We start from the raw sequence: 15721 nt of genomic DNA, 5'->3' as shown, positions 1-15721 counted from the left end.
GAAGTACTTGCTATAGCGATTAGGCAAGAAAAGGATATCAAGGGAATCCAGATAGGAAAGGAAGAAGTCAAGCTCTCACTGTTTGCAGATGACATGATACTCTACTTAGAAAACCCTAAAGACTCTATCAAAAAGCTTCTAGAAACAATAGACTCATATAGCAAGGTGGCAGGCTACAAAATTAACACACAAAAATCAATGGCCTTTCTATACACCAATAGTAATAAGGATGAAATGGACATTAAGAAAACAACCCCATTCACAATAGTGCCACACAAACTCAAATATCTTGGAATCAACTTGACTAAATATGTGAAGGACCTATACAAAGAAAACTATAAAACTGTGCTCCAAGAAATAAGAGAGGATACACGGAAATGGAAACACATACCCTGCTCATGGATTGGCAGGATTAACATCATCAAAATGTCAATACTCCCCAAGGCATTATACAGATTTAATGCCATCCCTCTAAAGATACCCATGACATTCTTCAAAGAAGTGGATCAGATACTTTTGAAATTCATTTGGAACAATAAACACCCTCGAATAGCTAAAGCAATCATTGGGAAAAAGAATATGGGAGGAATTACTTTCCCCAACTTTAAACTGTACTACAAAGCAACAGTTATCAAAACATCATGGTATTGGAATAAGGATAGGTCCTCAGATCAGTGGAATAGGCTTGAATACTCAGAAAATGTTCCCCAGACATACAACCACCTAATTTTTGATAAAGGAGCAGGAAATCCTAAATGGAGCAGGGAAAGCCTCTTCAACAAGTGGTGTTGGCACAATTGGATAGCCACTTGCAAAAAATTGAACTTAGACCCCCAGCTAACATCATGTACGAAGGTAAAATCCAAATGGATTAAAGACCTCGATATCAGCCCCAAAACCATAAGATATATAGAACAGCACATAGGCAAAATACTCCAGGACATTACATGCATCTTCAAGGAGGAAACTGCAGTCTCCAAGCAAGTGAAAGCAGAGATTAACAGATGGGAATATATTAAGCTGAGAAGCTTCTACACCTCGAAGGAAATAGTGCCCAGGATACAAGAGCCACCCACTGAGTGGGAGAAACTATTCACCCAATACCCATCAGATAAGGGGCTAATCTCCAAAATATACAAGGCACTGACAGAACTTTACAAGAAAAAAACATCTAACCCCATCAAAAAATGGGGAGAAGAAATGAACAGATACTTTGACAAAGAAGAAATACACATGGCCAAAAGACACATGAAAAAATGTTCCACATCACTAATCATCAGGGAGATGCAAATCAAAACAACGATGAGATACCATCTCACACCCCAGAGAATGGCACACATCACAAAGAATGAGAATAAACAGTGTTGGCGGGGATGTGGAGAGAAAGGAACTCTTATCCACTGCTGGTGGGAATGCTGTCTAGTTCAACCTTTATGGAAAGCGATATGGAGATTCCTCCAAAAACTGGAAATCGAGCTCCCATACGATCCAGCTATACCACTCCTAGGAATATACCCTAGGAACACAAAAATACAATACAAAAACCCCTTCCTTACACCTATATTCATTGCAGCTCTATTTACCATAGCAAGACTCTGGAAACAACCAAGATGCCCTTCAACAGACGAATGGCTAAAGAAACTGTGGTACATATACACAATGGAATATTATGCAGCTGTCAGGAGAGATGAAGTCATGAAATTTTCCTATACATGGATGTACACGAAATCTATTATGCTGAGTGAAATAAGTCAGAGAGAGAGAGAGAGAGAAAAACGCAGAATGGTCTCACTCATCTATGGGTTTTAAGAAAAATGAAAGACACTCTTGTAATAATAATTTTCAGACACAAAAGAGAAAAGAGCTGGAAGTTCCAGCTCACCTCAGGAAGCTCACCACAAAGAGTGATGAGTTTAGTTAGGGAAATAACTACATTTTGAACTGTCCTAATAATGAGAATGTATGAGGAAAATGGAGAGCCTGTCTAGAGTACAGGCGGGGGTCGGGTGGGGTGAAGGGAGACTTGGGACATTGGTGATGGGAATGTTGCACTGGTGATGGGTGGTGTTCTTTACATGACTGAAACCCAAACACAATCATGTATGTAATTAAGGTGTTTAAATAAATTAAAAAAATAAAAAAAATAAAATGCATTAAAAAAAAGAAAAAAAAGGTAATTGAAACATCACAACAATACAGAAAGAAATATCAAATTAAATATCCAGTGAGCACTACAGCAATAAAGACAAGCACCACTCAATAGTTTCGGTTCTGAAATTAAATCATGCTGACGTGCAAAAAGAAAGAGAAAGATAAGATAAGATAAAATAAAATAAAATAAAATAATATTGGAGACATCAACTTCAATCTCTACACCAAAATAAAGATGTCAAAAAAATCAATCAATCGATAAATAAATATGTGGAAAAATAATTGTTTTGTGCCTTTATTTTTCCTTTTCTTTTCCCCCCTGCATAGGCACAGTAACTATTGGGGAAATTGTAGAGGGAATTCCCTTGGCCTAGGAGATACAGGGTTTCTCCACCCCTCAAGTATACTGTCATGGGATTAACTATAGACCTCTTGCATGATCATTTACTCTCCTCTTGGTGCTTTTGTGGTGTATGGAAGACTTCTGCTTCATCTTGGATGGTAACATCAGACCTCTGAATCTAGAGATCTTGGTGACTATGCAGCTCAAGTAATGGAACTTATGATGAAGTCTTTCTTTGTGGTTCTAGCAGTTATGCTTCTTCAGTGTCGTTTTAATCCATTTTCTGTAGTTGGTGGTCTTGGTCATTATGTTGCTCCTAGGATGGAGCCTGGGATAAGGTCTTTCGTTATGTTTCCAGAAGACCAGTTCAGTTGCAGTTGTCTCAGTCAGACCTCTGGAATTGGAGATCTTGTTCGTTGAACAAATCGTAAATCAAAAGCTAGGCTAGAGCTTTTTGTTGCTGTTGTTGTTGTTGTTGGTCCCTGGATGCATACTGTCTAGTCCTGGTTGTAACAACCAGTCATCTGTATATAGCAATCTTTTCTTTTGCACAGATCAAAGGGTGATATGTTTTCTGATTTTGTCTTATTTTTAGCTGATGAGGAAGGACAACTTGCTCTTAGATCAAGCTGTTCCCATTTCCTCATTGTCAGGTTATCAATTTAGAACTGGCGCATGGTGGCATCAGAGCAGCATGGTGAATGCCCTGGAGGGGGTTTGGCTCCTGGAGCTGTGGTGGGGAACTCTGTCGTTTCTATGTCTGGGATCCAGGAGTCAAAGCTGGACAGCCTATGTCTAGTTCCCTGGAGCCTAAGTTGTTTTCACATGACATATGTTCAGGGTGGGGATGTCCCTGTGTTATAAACAAGTATGAGTTCTTATCCCTAGTAGATAAGAGCTTATTTTACATGTACAATTTCCCCTTTGTTTAATATGTCTTTGCAGGAGGAAGTGGTGCTATATTATATTGCTGGTGGATTTGGGGTTGGAGAGAAAAGAAAACAGACACCTGATAAAAACTATGAATATATATGCTCACACATATCTAAAGGAATAAAAGTTTCTTTAAAAAAAAGATTAAATAAAAGATGTAATTATAAAAAGAAAGAAATAGATCCAAAACGTCTGAAACTCATATGGAGCAATAAATCTTCACAAATAGCCAAAGCAATGCTTAGAAAAAAAGCATCTTCAAATTGTACTACAAATCAGTAGTAAAACATTGTTAAAACAGCATGGTATTGTAATAAAGACAGAATCCAGATAATTACAATATATTTCAATATCCTGAGACTAACCCTAAAGTATAATATCAGTTAATTTTTGATCTTTAATGAAAGAGCAAGAAATATGAAATGGAGCAAGGCAAGCCTTAGAACAAGTGCTGTTTAAAAATTTTGCAAAAAATTAACTCAAACCTCCTATTAATGCTATGTACAAAAGTCAAATCAAAATGGATTAAAGTCGGGCCGGGAAGGTGGCGCTGGAGATAAGGTGTCTGCCTTGTAAGCGCTACCAAGGAACGGACTGCGGTTCGATCCCCCGGCGTCCCATATGGTCCCCCCAAGCCAGGGGCGATTTCTGAGCACATAGCCAGGAGTAACCCCTGAGCGTCAAACGGGTGTGGCCCAAAAACCAAAAAAAAAAAAAAAAAAAAAAAAATGGATTAAAGTCCTTCCTTGATATCAGACATGAAATTATAACTTACATGCATCAAGCAATGTATATACAAAGCTTTTTCAGAGATATCCACCAATTAATTTCAAATTATTCAGGTTATTGTCATAAAATTTTATATTCCAACTATGAAATAACATAGATAAGAAACAAGCATAGGATATAAGGTGTATAGTGGAACACAATGGCAGAACACTTATTGACATAGAAGCTAAAGGCATCTTAAAGGATGAAACATCACTGACCAAGCAAATGGAAGCAAAGATAAATGGACTACATTAACTAAGATGCCTCTGCACCTCTAAGAAAATGGTCACCAGGACTGCCCACGGAGTGAGATGCTATTCATCCATTATTATAAGGGCTTACTATCTAAGTTATATAATGCATTAATAGAACCTAACAAGATAAAATATCTAACCCTATTAAAAACTGAGGAGAAGAAATGAACAGAAACTTCCTCAAAGAATAAATACAGGTTGCCAAAAAATACTTGAAATGCTCCAAATTATTAAGCCTTAGGAAGATGCAAATAAAAAACAACTATAAAGTATCATTTCACACCACAGTGACTGGCATACCTCAAAGCCAACAAGAACAACAAGTTAGGGTGTGAATACATGGAGGAAAGGAACTATTATTGACTGCTGGCAGAAATGTCAACTGGTCCAGACTTTTTTGGAAAATAATATGAACATTACTCAAAACCTATAAACTGAGATCTTATATAAATCAGCAATACTGCTCCTAGGAATATATTCTAGGGGCCCAAAAACACAACGCAGAAAAGCCCTCTGTATTTCGATGTTCATTGAAATATTTTTCATAATAAAAAAAATCTGAAATAAACCAAAGTGCCCAAGAACAGATGAGTGAATAAATAAAACCAATGTTACATTTATAAAATGCAATAATATAAAGCTGTTAAAAAATAAGTCATGAAATTTTTATACACATGGACAGAATTTTCTGAGTGAAATGAGTTCAGAGGGAGAGGGATAGACATAGAACGATCACACATTTATGTAATATAAAAAGATAATATAATATTAATGCCCAAAATAAATAGAGACAAGGACTAGGAGGACTGGTCTCTGATAGGAAGCTTGCTATAAATAGTGGAAAAGTGCAGTTAGAGCAGAGAAGGAACCACTATGATAATGATGCTTGGAAATGATCACTTTGGGCAAGAACTGTGTGCTGAAATGAGATAAAGTGATATGCAAGGTGCCCCTTTATTAACTACTGCAAACCACAGTGTCTAAATAAATAAAAAAAAACATTGAAAAAGATTAAATGAGAAAGAAAGAAAATATCTACCATTGAGGCAGACTGGGAAGAGAGCTGGGGAGAGGAATGGAGAGAAACTGGGGACATTGGTGTTGGGAAATATGCATTGTTAAAAGGGATAGTTGTTGATATTTTTGACTGCAACTCGATCATGAACAACCTTGTAACTGTGTATCTCACAGTGATTCAGTTAAAAAAAAACTATAAAAATCAAGCTTTTATTCTTTTCAAGTTGAACAAAGGATTTTATTTTATTTGTTTCACTTAAGTAGTAGCTGATAAATATCTTAGCTGCATCTTTCAACTACATTACATCATATTCAAATAATTTCTTTTTTTATATAAATATTTAAGCACCATGATTACAAGCATGATTATAGTTGGGTTTCAGTCATAAACAGAATGCTTTTAAAGTCAATAAGCTTATCTCCCTTCTTAAGCTGTTAGCCAACTCCTTTTTACCAAAGTCATTCTTTATGAGATTAGGCAATGCTGAATGACCAATTTTTCTTTTTTAATTCATGTTTCTTTTATTTTTTCTTTTTTTATTAACTATTACCACCTTCTTTTTTCTCTTTCCCTTTTCCTAATTTTTGAAAATTGATTTAATTGACTTCATTGAGTGTCCATTATATATTCAAAATATTTGATTACAGGGAGACAGATATTTAAACCAAGATTGAATTGTGAGGGGTTGGGGCGATAGTATCCTGGATAGGGTACATGTCCTTTATGCAGCCAACCTGGATTTTATATCCAGCACCCTAAATAGTCCTCTCAGTCCCATTGGAGTGATACCTGAACACAACCAGGAGTAAGACCTGAGTCCCATCAGGTCTGGACCTCAAACAAATTAAAAAGTTGGTGTGACTTCACTGTGTCAGAAGCACACAGAGGAGACAGAAAGAATGAGCTTATTTATTTTAAAAATGGGTGAGATATTTCAAAAAATTTTATAGAAGGAATTGTTGAGTTGTTGAATGAGTTTTATCTGTTTTAACCTCTAACAAACACAGACAATTTCAAGGCTCTTCATTCATTTTTCAACACTTCTCTTATTTTTGTATTCATATATTATATATTATGCTAGGCACCAGAAAGTACATAAGATTAAAAAAGTTGATGACATTATGTCCACATGTGGTCAAAGCACTTGTAGAGCAAGCAGCTGAATAGAAAGACAGAATGAGATTTTCCCATGGTAATATACATCTATAAGAGAAGGGCTGTGAGGGGGTGAGAGTGGTGGCTCAGCAGTAAGGCATTTGACTTGCACTCGGCTGACCTAGGACAGACCATGGTTAGATCCCTGGCATCCTGTATGGTCCCCCAAGCCAGGAGTGATTTCTGAGGACATAGCCAGGAGTAACCCCTGAGCATCACTGGGTGTGGCTGAAAAATAAAAAAGAAAGGAAGAAAGAGAGAAGAGGTGTGTATATGCCCATGAGTGACTCAGGTACTGCCATGCATGTCCATTTTAAGTGATCTTTTATACACATATATATAAACATATATTTATATATATATAAATATATGTACATACATATATGTACATACATATAATACATATATATTTATATATAAATATATATACTTTATTCAGATAAAACACATCACATAGTCGATATAGTTGACCACAATATGTTTACAGATAAGTTAGAGCAAAGTTATTTAAAACAGAAAAATAAAGTGAAGAATTTTTTTGTTTTGTTTTGTTTATGGGCCTGGGGATGCTCAGGGGTTACTTCTGGTTATATGCTCAGTAATAGCTCCTGGCTTGGGGGACCATATGGGATGCTGGGGATCGAACCCAAATTCATCCTGAGTCAGCTGTGTGCAAGGCAAATACGCTACAGCTGCACTAAAGCTCCGGCCCCAGAAATATTTTAATAAAAGAAAATGAAAGTGTTGTAGCAAGCACATTTGTGAAAAAATATTCTATTAATGAAGTTATTAATACAATGGCAGAGAGTTTCATAAGCTCTTGTTTATAGCTATCCATTTAGTTAAATTTTGTGTTCCCAAATATGAAAGAATGGGGGTCAGGGTCCAAGCAGTCTGAAGTGCAGATTAAATGGAGATTAAAGTGGAGATTAACATAAAAGACAGAACTAAATATCCTAGCCAATGTCAATAACAGTGGATTCAAAGGACCCAAACTTTAACAATCTAAACTTTAAAGGGGCCTGTTATACTGGCAGGCTGGGGGTCAAAGGGTGGTGGTTGGGATTCACTCTGATAATATGATGAAAAGAGGTCAACACTGGTGGTGAGATTGGCCCTGATTCATTGTATGTCTGAAACCCAACTGCTAAGGACTTTGTAAATGACAACGGTTTCAATAAGATAAACTAACTCAGTGTAGAAATACATATTAATTATTGAGTCCTGGATGGTTGTGGTTGATAGTGAAATAGATGGTTAGGCCTTTCTCTGCCAGCCTGGGCCAGGGCGCCTGCAACCACTTCCTGTCAGCGGGTCTGTGTGTTCAGGGTGGTGGTAAGGAAATGATCCACAGGCAGTCAGGTTTCAGGAGACATGAAGCCTTATTACTAATAAGACCTTAGCCATTATGTGTGGCTTATGCTAACCTTTTAAGCAGGCTCTCTTCAGCTGCCCTGCCATCTCAACCTGTTTCTTCTTCCTCCATCCTGCTTCTAGCTGCCTCTCACTTCTATTTTACACCCCTGAGGCAATTCTTTTGTTACCTTCCAAAGACCTCTCCCAGAAATGGGCGTGTCTTACCATCAGGTAAGGTTACACTGGAAGATTGGGGATGGGGTGACATCCAGGACAGATAGCTAGTAAACGTCTTATTTTGAAATTATATTTTATTAAAAAAAATGGTGTCCTATAAGGATACAGCACCAAACAAATAAAGTTGTAGAAAAATTCAAAGCACTATTAGTGATACTGCAGTTTTTATTTGTTTGTTTTGGTTTTTGGGTCACACCCAGCAGAGCTCAGGGATTAGTCCTGGCTCTTCACTCAGACATAACTCCTGGCAGGCTTGGGGACCATATGTGATGCCTGGATTCGAACCACCATCAGTCCTGGGTCAGCTTCATGAGAGGCAAACATCCTACCACTGTGCTATCTCTCTGGCTGATGTTAGGGGCATTTTCTCAGCTACCAGGCTTCCCAGTAAAAGGAGGATGAGTGAGGCAGTGAGGGTGGGAGGTGCTGCCACTTGATCCAACAAGTCTTGGTGATATCAACCCAAATAGCAGAATATCAGAAGTTTGGTCAGATTGGTGTCCTCAAAGAAAATCATAAAGGGTGATGAGGGAGGGTTACAGGCAAAACAGTGATTCTGGATGATGGATGCAATAGGAATGGCATTGGCAGGGTGAAGGCTTGGCCTGTACTCTTCTCCTGACATTGCCAGCTTTCTACTGCATGGTCAGTATCCATGATTTTTCATGGTTTGGTTTATATCTATTTTGAGAAAAGAGTGAATCTATAGAGGTGACCCAGAACAAACATGGCTAATTTTAAGTGATATTTAAGCAACCATAATTACAAAAGAATTCATATCTATATGTCTTAAAGGATATGCTGTAGTATACTACTCTTCATAGCTATTACTTTAGAAATAACAGGTACTCAGCTGCTGACACCAAAGCAACAAAAGCACAGGAAATAAAGATCAGTGGGAACAGGCAACCCCCCCCCCCAACCTCATGGAACCTTAGCTCAGCAAGGATGGGGTGCAGGGACCCCTGAGTCACCTCTTACATTTAGTGCATGCAAAACAGCCCTCTTCCTTTTGCCTCTGGACCTCCCAGCTGTCAACACCAAAGCCCTATGCCTGCACAGGAAAGAAAGCCCATAGTCCTACTGTCCCACAAACCTTGCAGACACTTCAGTTTATACCAGATGATTCTAAAGAGATTGGTCCTGTTTTCTTTCCTTAGAAAATAAACAGCCCCCAAACCAGAAGAATAACCCAACAAACTAGTTTGGAACATCACTATCATATTTGGGTAACCTTGCTTACCTAAAATATATAACTCCCCAAGCATATATACCTTCAACCACCTCTTATAACTCATATAACACAGACCACTTTTTTTTAAACACCCTAAAACTCCAATACTCCAACTTAGCCATGGAAAGAACAATGGGGAAACTAAGGAAGACACTAGCAGTTATGAATATGAAAATAAATCTTAGCAAATTTATAAGTTCTCCAAAGTGCATGAACCTTTTAGATGAAGACCTCAAATCAGCATTTAATGTCTTAGCAATGGAATTCAAGGAATCACTAGCCAAAGAAGTTAAGAGATTTATAGATGAATAATTCAAACAACTCAAAAAAGAACTCTATCAGAAAAATGAGAGAATCCACACAAATGGAACTAAGGGAAATGAGAAACATGCTAGCAAGCTATAGTAGCAGTATTGCACACATAGAGAATCACATGGATGAACATGAAGACAAAATGCAAGCCAGCAACAACAAAGAAGTCAATAAGAAAATGATAGACAAAATATTGGAAGAAAATGTAAGGTGCTTAATGAACAGCGACAAAAGAAATATTCTATGACTTATAGAAATGCCAGAAGAGTAGAGAATCAGAAAGGAGAAGAACAAGTAGTGAGAAAATAGGAGAATTTTTCCACTCTCTGGAAAAAGACTGCTGTACAAATCCAAGAGGCAAAAAGAGTACCAAACAAAATAGACCCTAACAAATCAATACCAAAACATATATTAATCTTAATGGCAAACTAAATAAATAAATAAATAAAAACAAAGAGAGGGATGAATTTTTCAAAGCTATAAGGGAGAAAAATTCCTCAATTATAAAGAAAGGAACAGTTCTGATGCCAACTCCAAAACAACAACCAAGCCAGCCATCAGTTCTGCCAAAAGTCCTTCTCCCCTCTCCCACAAGCTCTTTATTCTTTCCTTAATCGCCACCACCTGGGAAATCCAGGTGGGACAACAGGCTAAAACAATCCTATGAAAATACACTACATAAGCGAGGGTTAAAAACATTCTCAGGCAAAAAAAAAACTCACAATATTTGAGCTAACCAAAACAACCCTAAATAAACTACCAACACCTATGTGACAACAACAACAACCCTATACAATATAACAGCACAACAACCCTCTCTACCAATAATGTCCTTAAATGCCAATGGATTAAACCCTCTCATTAAAATGCTCAGAGTAGAGGCTTGGATCAGAAAACAAAACCCAGATATCTGCTGCCCACAGGAAACACGTTAAAAAGTTCAGGACAGACACAGGCTTATAACAGAAGAATGGAAATCAATTTTACATGTCCTATAAAAAATGCTGAAACAGCCATATTTCTATCAGACCAAATTGCATTCAACCTCAAGAATGTACACAGAGACAAAGATGGGCTCTACTTATTGATCAGGGGATCATTAGACCAGGAAGTTCTAACTCTGATTAACATTTATGCACCAAATGTAAAGCCAGCAAAATATGTAAGGCTTTTGCTCTCAAAACTAAAAAAATACATGGATGGAAATTTGATAGCAGTGGGAGATTGCAATACTCCACTCTCACCATTAGATAGATCCACTAGGCAGAACACTAGCAAATATATAAAAGCCCTACACGAGAAACTAGAAGAACTAGGACTAATAGAATTATCAGGATCCTCCATCCTCAGAAAAGGGAATATACATTCTTCTCAAATGTACATGGAACCTTCTCTAGGATAGGCCACACTTTAGGACACAAATCTAACCAACATAAAATCACAAATATAAGAATTATACCAAGCATCCTTTCAGACCATAATGCAACAGAGATCAAAATTGACTGTAAAAAGAAGTTACAGAGAAAATATAACATCTGGAGACTAAACAACATGCTGCTCAACAACAGATGGATCAAATAGGAAATAAGGAAAAAAATAAAAAGATTCCTTGAAAAGAAACAATTGCCAAAATTTATGGGACACATCAAAAGCAGTAATTAGGGGGAAATTCATAGCAATACAGGTCTACATTGGGAAAAAAGAAAATGACAAAATCAAGGTCAGTCTCTTTAACAAATGTTGTTGAAACAACTGGATAACCACATGTAAGAAATTAAAGATTGATCCATACCTCACATATTACAAAAAACTCAACGCAAAATGGAAAGACTTTGAAACGAGACCTGTCACTATAAACGTTCATTGAGGAAAACATAGGTAGAATACTCCAGAAATTATACCTCGAAAAAGTCTTTGATGATAGGTTGCCAATGCCAAGAGCTATATCATCATCTAAATAAATGGGACTACATTAAACTAAAAAGTTTCCATATGGCAAAAGAAACATGGGCTAAAACTAGAGGACAGCTAACTGAATAGGGAAAAAATTGTCACTCAACACATCAGCTGAAGGGTTGATATCTATGATATACAAAGTACTAACAAAGGTAAGCTGCACAAAACCTTAAAAGAAAACCTTCAAAAAAAATAAGAAATGAACAGACATTTTAGTTAGAAGACTGACTTTCTATGGTGACTGAGCAGAACTTTTCCAGGGGCCATAAAAACTTTTCCAGGGGTTTGACAACTAAGATGCCTGGAGCCTGTAGTCAGTCTCATGACAGTATGCTTCAAGGGTGGAGATACCCTGTATGTCTTAGGCGAAGGGAGTTGACTTTCTAATTTCACCAATATTTACTACCCTTATGCAACAAAACAAAACAAATGCCGCTTCTGACACCCCTTTTCTTTTCTTTATTTTTCTTCTTTTAATTTTATTTATAGGTTCTAGATAGAAGATCCTGCCATTTTTACAGAACCATAGAATGTGAATCATCTTGTTCTACCTCATATTTCTATGTCTTCCTACAAATTGAGAAAATAAAAAAAGTGGATGAGAGCCAGGTGCCAAGCTGTCTCAGGAGCATTGAGTGGACATAAAAAATGGTCAGACCTCGGGGCCTACGGGATAGCGTAGTGTTAGGGCATTCACCTTGCACTCATGCAGCTGACCCAGGATGGACCATGGTTCGATCCCTGGCATCCCATACGGTCCTCCAAGCCAGAGGCGATTTCTGAGAGGATAGCCAGGAGTAACCCCTGAGCATCACCGGGTGTGCCCTCCCTACCAAAAAAAAGGTCATACCTAAAAGCCCAAACCAAAGTTAATGACAATAGAATCAAGAGACCCAAGTTATACACAAAAATGGACCTGTTACACTAGCAGTCCAGGGGACCAAGGGTGCAATTATGGGAGGCATACTGGGAACTGTATGGACAGGGTGGTGGAAATTCCTTAATTCACTGTCACTATGTTCCTGAAATACAATTGTGAAAGACTTGTCATTCACATTGGTCTCAATAAAAAAATTAAAAAATTACAAGAGGAGACATCTAAAAATAAACATTCTTGCAATAATAACTTTCAGACACAAAAGAGAAAAGAGCTGGAAGTTCCAGCTCACCTCAGGAAGCTCATCACAAAGTGATGAGTTTAGTTGGATAAATAACTACATTTTGAACTGTCCTAATAATGAGAATGTATGAGGGAAATTGAGAACCTGTTTAGAGTACAGGCGGGGGTCGGGTGGGGAGGAGGGAGACTTGGGACATTGGTGATGGGAATGTTGCACTGGTGATGGGTGGTGTTAAGAAAAAAAATATATTGTTATTAAAAAAAAAACAAAAAAAAAACTTAGTTTTATTCTATTATTTCTCCACAATTAACACATACGGCTATTGAGCCTGAAGGCCTAAGTGTCTGCTAAGCCTGTTGTTATATGAGAGAGCATGATCAGTGTATTTATTTGTGGAAATAACTACAGCCAAAATAACTTTCCTTAGTACACTGAGCAGATGCTTTTCGATAAACATCACTTTGAGTACAACTCAAGTACCCATCCTCACCTGTACCAGAGAACAGGGAGATAAAGAGAACTTTTAACAGAAAAGTTACTTGATGTGACTCTAATAAGTTATCGATGTGAATAAATAGGAGGCTTTGAAAATTGATGTTCAAAAGAATGTCATAAATCAAAAAATCCTTGGCTATGAAAAGTTGTCAGGAAGAAATATATAATACAATTCATTTTTATTCATTTTAAAAAGATGGGACAAGCAGCAATTTATAGAAGCCCAGAATATTATTTTGCTTGTCTGCTGCATCTGGATCTATTCAGCTGCTCATATTATTGTTCAGTAATTCTTGGAGAAGAGCCAAGAGAACCTGCAATAACAACAATACCATATTTGTTTTGAAATTGAAAATGGAAATGATACTATCAAAACTGAGCTTCAGAAATACAATTTATCACGGAGAAATTATACAGGTATCACTCTCATTAATAGAATGCTCTTGAAGGCTAAAGATTTTAATTAGCATTTAATTAGTTAATGTATAAATGGTTATTTAAATAAAATTTCAGATAGTAATGTTTGTATACTGTTTTGATGCTAATTTTATACTTAAGTTTAGATTTTATAATGTTCATCCTGTTTTATTCTTCCAATTTTTTATTGTCCACATTGTAATAGCCAATATTCAGTAAGATTTTTTGTATTAGAGTACCTATACTGATCTCTGTCACCATTGTTATGTGAATCAAGAGAAAAATAATAAGAACTTTGTCTAGTTGTTAGGAATTCTAAACTCCAGGTCCTGTTCCATCCCTAATAAACTCTGTGACCTTGGGTAAGTCATATAATTTTATTAATCTGTAGTCTTCTCATCTATGAAATGAAGTTGGACCATATGATTTTAAAAGTCCCTTCAATTTCTGAAATTATATTGTACTGTCAGCTCTCATTTTTACTAATTTGGAAGAGCAATGAGCTGTTGCTATGACACAGAAGATTAACTATTCACTGTGTGTACCTAATTGGCCTGGGAAGTGACAGAAACTAGGGTAAGAGGATGTAACTCAGTGAGCTCAAAATGGGCACAGGCTGACAGTACTCAATAATTTGCATGTTTTTCTGTTGTCCATTAGCTCCACACTCCAGATGTTATTGACTATTCTTAGGCTCAGTCTACCTATGACCTTGAACTCTAATCACCATCTGTCTCTATCTTATACATTAACACTGTGAGGCTACCTGAAGACTCTTATCAAATATATGCAAATTCTAGCATTAAATTGTGAAAACATATTTGTTTTTATGAATAAATACATTTTCTTAAGCTTATTATTAATTTATTTATTTACTTTTGGTTTTTTGGCCACACCTGGTGACCTTCAGGGGTTACTCCTGGCTATGTGCTCAGAAATAGCTCCTGGCTTGGGGGACCATATGGGACGCTGGGAAAACAAACTGCATTCCATCCTAGGCTAGCGCCACTTGTTCTGAACCCATATTTTGTCTATTTTACAAAAGAGAATTTAACCTTAAAGTTAGTGCTATTCATATTTCTGTCAGTCTGGATAAAACTCTAGGGCTACATTTCAAGGCAATGTTTTTAAAAACTGAAAACAAACTGAAAACAGATTATAAAAAGTTAACAATATTTGAATTAAAGTACAGCTTCATCTCTACATTCCAGGTTCAGACCACTATAAATAAATATAGAAAATAATGGCTGCTTATAACTTCCCAGGTAACCTGGTTCTGGCTAGTACATAAACTCTGGAATTCTCAGAAAGAGGAGGTTTAATTTCTCCTTTCTCCATGAATTACAGTAAACTCAATACCACCTCAAAAATCCTCTGACAGAAATATTTCAGCTCTACAACTGAAATAAATTATGAGCAGCTAAATTTGCTCAGGTGAGATTGAACTGTAGAGCTGAAAACTCTAGAACTTTTTTTTTCTTGAAATAGGATTGGGTCAAGTTCCCCCACACCAACCCACCACTGGAAAACTTAGCTGTCCTGCCCACAGCTGCCATATTCACAGGAGAAAAACAGTGCAGCTCTTTCACCTAATCCAGGCTGATCAATACCTCTGTGGTAATCTTAGGGGAGAGAGGTAGAGCTCCCTTTCTTCATGAACTATAGCAGCCCATTGCCACTCCACATACCCTCCAACAGAAATAATTCAACTCCATGACTTAATCTCATCAAACTTCCTAGTCTGAAACCAAACTGTTTCAGATCTATAAACACTGTATGAAATGGCTGAGGTGTCATGTGACACTTCAATATTTTTATAGTAGTGTCAGCCTAGTAAAATCACAGGAAATCTGATGAGAAAGTTACATGGAAATCTACCAAATTCAGTGAGTCTAAACAGTAACTCAACAGGCTTATCTAACAACAATTCTGTAAAGACCAGTACACCATGGAGTAATATAACAACAA

The sequence above is a fragment of the Suncus etruscus genome, chromosome 2, assembly GCF_024139225.1.
Source record: "Suncus etruscus isolate mSunEtr1 chromosome 2, mSunEtr1.pri.cur, whole genome shotgun sequence".
NCBI classification, from domain to species: Eukaryota; Metazoa; Chordata; class Mammalia; order Eulipotyphla; family Soricidae; genus Suncus; species Suncus etruscus.
This window is presented reverse-complemented; position numbering follows the sequence as displayed.